This window comes from Hydractinia symbiolongicarpus, chromosome 5 (genome assembly GCF_029227915.1).
Source record: "Hydractinia symbiolongicarpus strain clone_291-10 chromosome 5, HSymV2.1, whole genome shotgun sequence".
NCBI lineage: Eukaryota > Metazoa > Cnidaria > Hydrozoa > Anthoathecata > Hydractiniidae > Hydractinia > Hydractinia symbiolongicarpus.
Window position 1 is genome coordinate 25,015,467 of NC_079879.1, and position 6,423 is coordinate 25,021,889.

The window sequence follows — 6,423 nt, forward strand, 5'->3', positions numbered from 1 at the left end:
ATCGCCTCGAGTTCATGTTGACGGAAGAATTTCAGCACGACAAAAATGTTTCATTCACTGGAATTACGATGCATTTGCTCATAGAATAAATGACTGATATAACCAAATTGTATCCGAATTTACCAAGTGCGCCTGCGGAAAGCGCGGACATGCAGGATGAAGGTCAAAAATATAGACTTGATAAGATTTGAGACATTGAAAAGTATCTGCGAAGTGAGATTAAAGAGCGGGACAGGCTTGTAAAAAAGTTCAAAATGCACGGGACCTGGGTCCGATTCTGCAATCATGGATTGTTGAGCATTTGTATTATCACTTCGGGTGTCGGATTTGATGCCTTGGCCTCGGGTCTTGTTGTACCACTGTGCACAGCCATGGGGGGCATCACAATAGCTGTAGGGATCGGATAGGCTGGCTTGAGGAACGCTGGAAAAGGCTTGGTGTCAAATCTAAGAAGCACGAGAATATAAGATTACTCGCGGAATCAAAGCTAAATTCCATCGTCGATCTTATCTCAAAGGCTGTAGAAAACGGGGTTATCAGCGACTATGAATTTAGTCTCATTATGCAAGAGAAGAAAAAGTTTATGCTATTGAAGGAACAGATGAGGCAGCGGTTCAAACGTAATGTCGACGCCATCAACGAACGAGAGCGTGCCCAACTAGTTGCGAAAGGCCGGGAGGAAGGCAGAAACGACGTTTTAAAAAAACTTCAGTCTGTACAGTATGCCAGCGGTATCTAGATTCGCCACCTGTTTACAAACTTTAATATGTTTTGTAACCCTTATTGAATTGTAAAACATTTTAGTCAGCCATCAGCCATTCAACCTTAAAGTCGTTATACCTACATTCCACAACTTGCACCTGTGGGTAGTAGTTTTTACCCTGCATATATACGGATGATAGTGCCAGGATGGCACTGACTTGGCAGGGTACATCATAGGGTACCCGCATGCCGTGGAATTTGGTTGTTATCGCGTCCTTGTAGTATTTTAGTTTCGCGTTGATGTAACGTTCTTTTTTGACTGGCTCCATCGTCAATTTTTGAGAGATCAGCTCTTCGATCTTGTTCCAGATTTGACGATATTTTTTAATCGAATCAGGGTACTCTTCAAAATCAAGACTCATCGCTGGTACAGCACTGGCATTGTACCTGGTGACCCCATTTGAGGATCAGATTTTAGGCGTCTTTACCCTCAGGGCTACTACGAGGTCTTGTGTATAATACCCTACGATATACTGTTGATCATTGCCCCGTTGGAAGGAATGGGGTCTGACACTGTCAGGTAGTCCACATTGATATCATTGATGTCAGTAAATGTATACGCAAAGTTATAGAATTATCGAGGAAACACAATTTCGTTCTCAAATTTCAGCATCTTTTATTGAATTTTAAACAAGGTCCGAGGATTGCTTCCCCTCGCACATACACAACTACCCCCGTTAGATATTATATATTCCATGTAGCAGTACCCGCACAGCATCCTAACCCTTATCATAAGCTTTCGTCCACAGCTACATCTCTTTAAAAATAGCCGTATTCCGTCTGTCTGTGTGTCCGCGAAAGCGGCGTCTTGTAACGGAAACACGAAATTTTTAAAATGCGCACGAATATCAAATGCGATATATTTTTATCCACCTTGTTACGACGGGTAAATTTAAAGGATGAGCGAACACGACGGGCGACCCCGTGGTTTTTTCCACGGGTTAACGACTAGTCTCTATAATAATACCCGTCGTCTGTCTGTCTCTGCGCGGACCCCCGCTAAGTTAGAAAATGATGTTACGGAAACACGAATATCAAATGCGATATATTCTTATCCACTTTGTTGCCACGGGTAAATTCAAAGGACGGGCGAACCCGTGGATTTTTCCACGGGCAACGACTTCTAAATTATAATACCCGTATACGTCTGTCCGTCACGCAAAATTGCTACCAATATTCCTTTGATCTTTTCGCCATTTTTAAAAACCAGGGGGTTGTTTAATCGAAAATCTTATTATTGATTAAACTATATTTGAAAAATTAATTTATTTCCTTACTTAATTTAATTATTTGAATTTACTAACCTTAATAAAAAAACAAATTAAGTGAATATAATGAATGCATTATTTAAATACGCCATTTTTAATAATAATTACCCCCGTGATCTCAATCGTTAATTTCCTTCGGGAACCACAAAAAACAAATAGGACACCTTCACTAACAGTTTTATTACTTTGTTTTGACCGCTTGCACGTAGTATACCAAACAAAACGCCTGATTCTTTGAAAAACCAATCCAAGATTTTCACGGCCTAGCGATGCCAACGAAGGAACATGATGACGAAGGCCAATTTGGTTTTGAATGTTGTCGTGGTCAGTGAAGGTTCTAGGTCTGCTTGACCGTTTTTTTAATTTTTTATTATTTGTTTTCTATATGTTTTTACATGTTAAGATAAATATATTGTCACGTTTTTTAGCCATGTACAAGTCTTAAACGCACCATTTTTAGAATTTTTGGCTAGGAACGAAGATTTTTAAGGATCATTCTACAGAGCCAGCTAGCTAGCTACCTTTGGTATAATAGCTTTTTATTCTAGCCAATATTTTTATGTTCAAGTGAGCTCCTTTAGCTACCTCCTACCTAGCTCCTTAGCTACCTCTGGATAAAAAGTGAAAGTACCCAAACACCAAATGCACTGTGTTTGACTGCAACCAAATTCTTTATTCTTATGCTAAATAAATGCAGTTAGGCAGCCACCACTTTTATTACTGTTATGAAAACTTTTTCAATAATAACTTCAACAATGAAAACTTTTGCTGCAAAATAAAATTGCTCACTATTTTAACTAAACAGGATAACGACAGGCGGTTTCCTGAATTTTTTTTAACCGAAGTCGCAAGATATTTAAAAGTTGTGTTATGCCTATACTCATCTTTGCGACACTATTTACCTGTACTAACCGCTCAGTCCAGTGTTAGCAACGAGTTGTTTCCTGTTTTTCTGTTTAACCGAAGTTGCAATAACGTTTCTTTTGGAAAAGGCTATTACACACCTAGCTATATGGATGTGTCACATTGTTTACCTGTACTAAGCACTCAGCTGGGAGTAACATTTCTTTTGAACTTTTACCGGGAACATTCTCCGAAAATGAAAAAGGTTGGCCCAGCTTTTTATCCTATGACGTGGTAACAACGAATTGCAATCTGTATTTTTATTTCAGCTTAAAATGTGGATTGTTTGAAAAAATTATTACACCAGAAACACCATGAATTGTGTGCACTTTACTCTATTTACTGCATACTATATACCTGTACTAAAGCGCTTTACCTGAATGTGTGGCACAGTTGACAATTCTTAATAATCACTCATTCTGATTTTCAACGTGGGGTAACACATTTACTTGTGGCTTCACCCGGCGTTTCAACAGAGTGTATCCTGTGTCAGGATTAATTTGTTAACGTTTATTATTCTACAAAATAAAACAATATTGACTATTTTTTTTTGCTATGACGGAGTAACAACGGTTTGTAAACTCTGTTTTTATTTCAGCGTTTGTGGCGGGAAAGTTATTTTTTGAAAAATATGTGACAGTCGCAACACTACAATGGTGTATGCGCTTTACTTCATTTACGACATACTGCATATCTGTACTAAAGCACTCCACCTGACCGTGTGGCACAGCTTACGACTCTTATTAAGCGCTCCTCAGGGCGTTCGACAAAAGTTACTTGTGGCTTAACCCGGCGTTGTGACGCCGGGTCTCCCGGCTAGTCTATCATATTCATCGAGTACGCGTTCGCAGTCATTACATTGTTCCATTTATCTTATAGCCTGTGAGGGGCTATAAGATAACCTGAGGATATGCTAGCTATTCTAGGGCATCAGTACGATCCTCTAAATCCTTAACTGCTTGTTCATTATCCAACTCTTTTGACGATTCTTGTACTAGGGCCAGTGCCATTAGTGGTAGGGATATACCAACTCCGGTTATAAAGATCATGACTACCGCGGTTCCAAATACTTCAAATTTTGATTGCGTGTTGCACATTTATTATACTATTCTTTTATTTATTTTTTTTATCTTACAACAGTCACGTGTTACTGCGCATGCGTTGAATATTTTGATGTCGTCAGCAATGTGCGGGGGGATTTACCTCCATGTGCGCTAAACACTATTTTTACTCATTTGCAGCATCATGAGGGACTTGTGTTGGATTTATGCACACAACAAGAATTTGTGATGATGTGCATAAGTAAACACGGCATGATTTTTGTGATGAACAGCTGTGATGTCACAAGCGTTTTTGTGTATGATATTCTTTATGAGAGTTTTACCGTGGTTTTTGGAAAAGTGTGTGTATACGCCATCCCTATACTAGCTACAACAATTAACATCAATAGTACAGTAGACTCTCAGTATAAAGAACCGCGAGGGAAACTAAAGAAAATTTGGTTATATCGAGAGTTCGTAATACCCAATAGTAAAAATTTTTATTGCTTTAATCAATTGGAATCATGTATTTTTTAACCCAAATAAAAATTGATAGCATTGAGTGCAACACGTTACCTGAAGTACCCAAGTAGAACTCTACTCGACTACAATTCAAAATCAAAACAAATTCGAATCAAAGCAGCATTTTTAAGTTTTTGTTTGCATTATACAACGCAACGTCTCCTCTTGAGATCAGGGGTTCTAACACTTGTTTCGTTGCGCAAGGCATTTCCTATAAAAAAAAATGAATAAAAATGTTATTGACAAGATGATATTTGAAAGTTCAAGATTTGGTTTCGTCAAAAGCACAAGATTCTCTATACATTTTCTTGATAAGCGTTTTACGCTCTGTACGACGAAGGCAACGTGTAAACAAATCTCTAGAATAATTTTTTGTGTATAAACGGATCGTTGCTGACGTCAAAAAAATTCAAAAAACGGATCTTTTTCGTTGTTCTTCTGCCTACTGGCTTATTGACTAGTATGAGGATTAATAAAGCATGTACACATGTAAAATACCTGATAATGTTGACAAAAATTTAATAAAGACATCTATAAAATCTATAAAATAATCGTGTTGATCACAGATAAACACTTAAAATAAATACAATAACAAAAATATCAAATATCATATCATATTTTTGAAAATTGTAATAGGGCCCATCACACAACTAAAAACAAGGAGGTTATATTCCGTAATTAAGCAAGCATTCGCTTTGGAGACTACCTCAACCACGATTAAAGAATTATTCTTTTGGAAAAATCTTTTATAATATAATAAAACCAATATGAGGTGCATTCAATAAGGTAATTTTTTAACTGAAAGCGTGGGCAAGAATTAAACCAACAGGTATTTTTTTGGTTATTGTTGTAAGGTAAATATTTACGTTGAATTGATTTTTATCTTTTCAATATTTCTTTTTTTTTTTTGCAAAGAAGACTATATTTTTCACAGTATTTATTAACAAAGTAAAACACAACCTATAAAATTGTTCTGTAATTTAGCAAACTTTGACGTTAAAACATTGTTGATGTCATAGGAAAGTATATTGAATTGGTGAAGCCATTGCATTGCACTTATAAGTTTAAGAAGGCCAAAAATAACTTTAAAATGGGTAAAAATGACTCACGCGTGGTTAACTAGGGAACACCTCAGACAAATGGTAGGTCAATTTCACAAATGTAGTTAATCCGCCCGTTTCAAAACCCACGGATTGATGACGTCATCAATAAATCTTAAAAGCCAAAAATCTCTTAAACCGTTCGTCAAAAGGACACGATCCTATAAATTTTACTGATCAGCTATTTAAGCTCTACACAACAGTTGCAACAAACATTTTTTTAAAAAATGACTGGCTGACGCCGACTCTGGCTAAATGAATTTGTCCACGGGTCTAATGACTAGTCTTAACAAATACGCTATGTCTGTTACATATAAAAAATGTTTCATCTTTGATTTGTAGCGAGTTTATCACATTCACAAAAATCTTTCTGCTGTATCGGCGCAGTTTGAAACTAGCGAAACGCACGTAACGAATTTTTCAGAGCACCCTCTCCCCTTCGTAAAGCGCAAGTATCTCGCAAGTGTAGTATGAAAAATCAGTTATCTTCTCCTAATAACGTATCCTTTGCAAGTGGCCGGTCCATTATTATTCCATTATGATATAAGCAAGTGTTATCTTTTATTAATGTGACTCTATTTTTTCGTACAAATGTTTTTCTAACGGCCTAAAGGTTACGGCTAATTAGATTTTTTTTAAAAGCGGATACAAAACGAGCTGTTGAATTTTTACTTTAGCGGCTTACATGAAATGCTGATGGCGGGGAAATAGTTTATAAGAAACGAAAATTAGGTTTTATTTTTTTAAATTTCTGGCGAAAATTAGTTCTCGCGGGTTTAAAGGCTATTTAGTATTGCATGTTTAACAAATACTGTCCCTCGAGTTTTC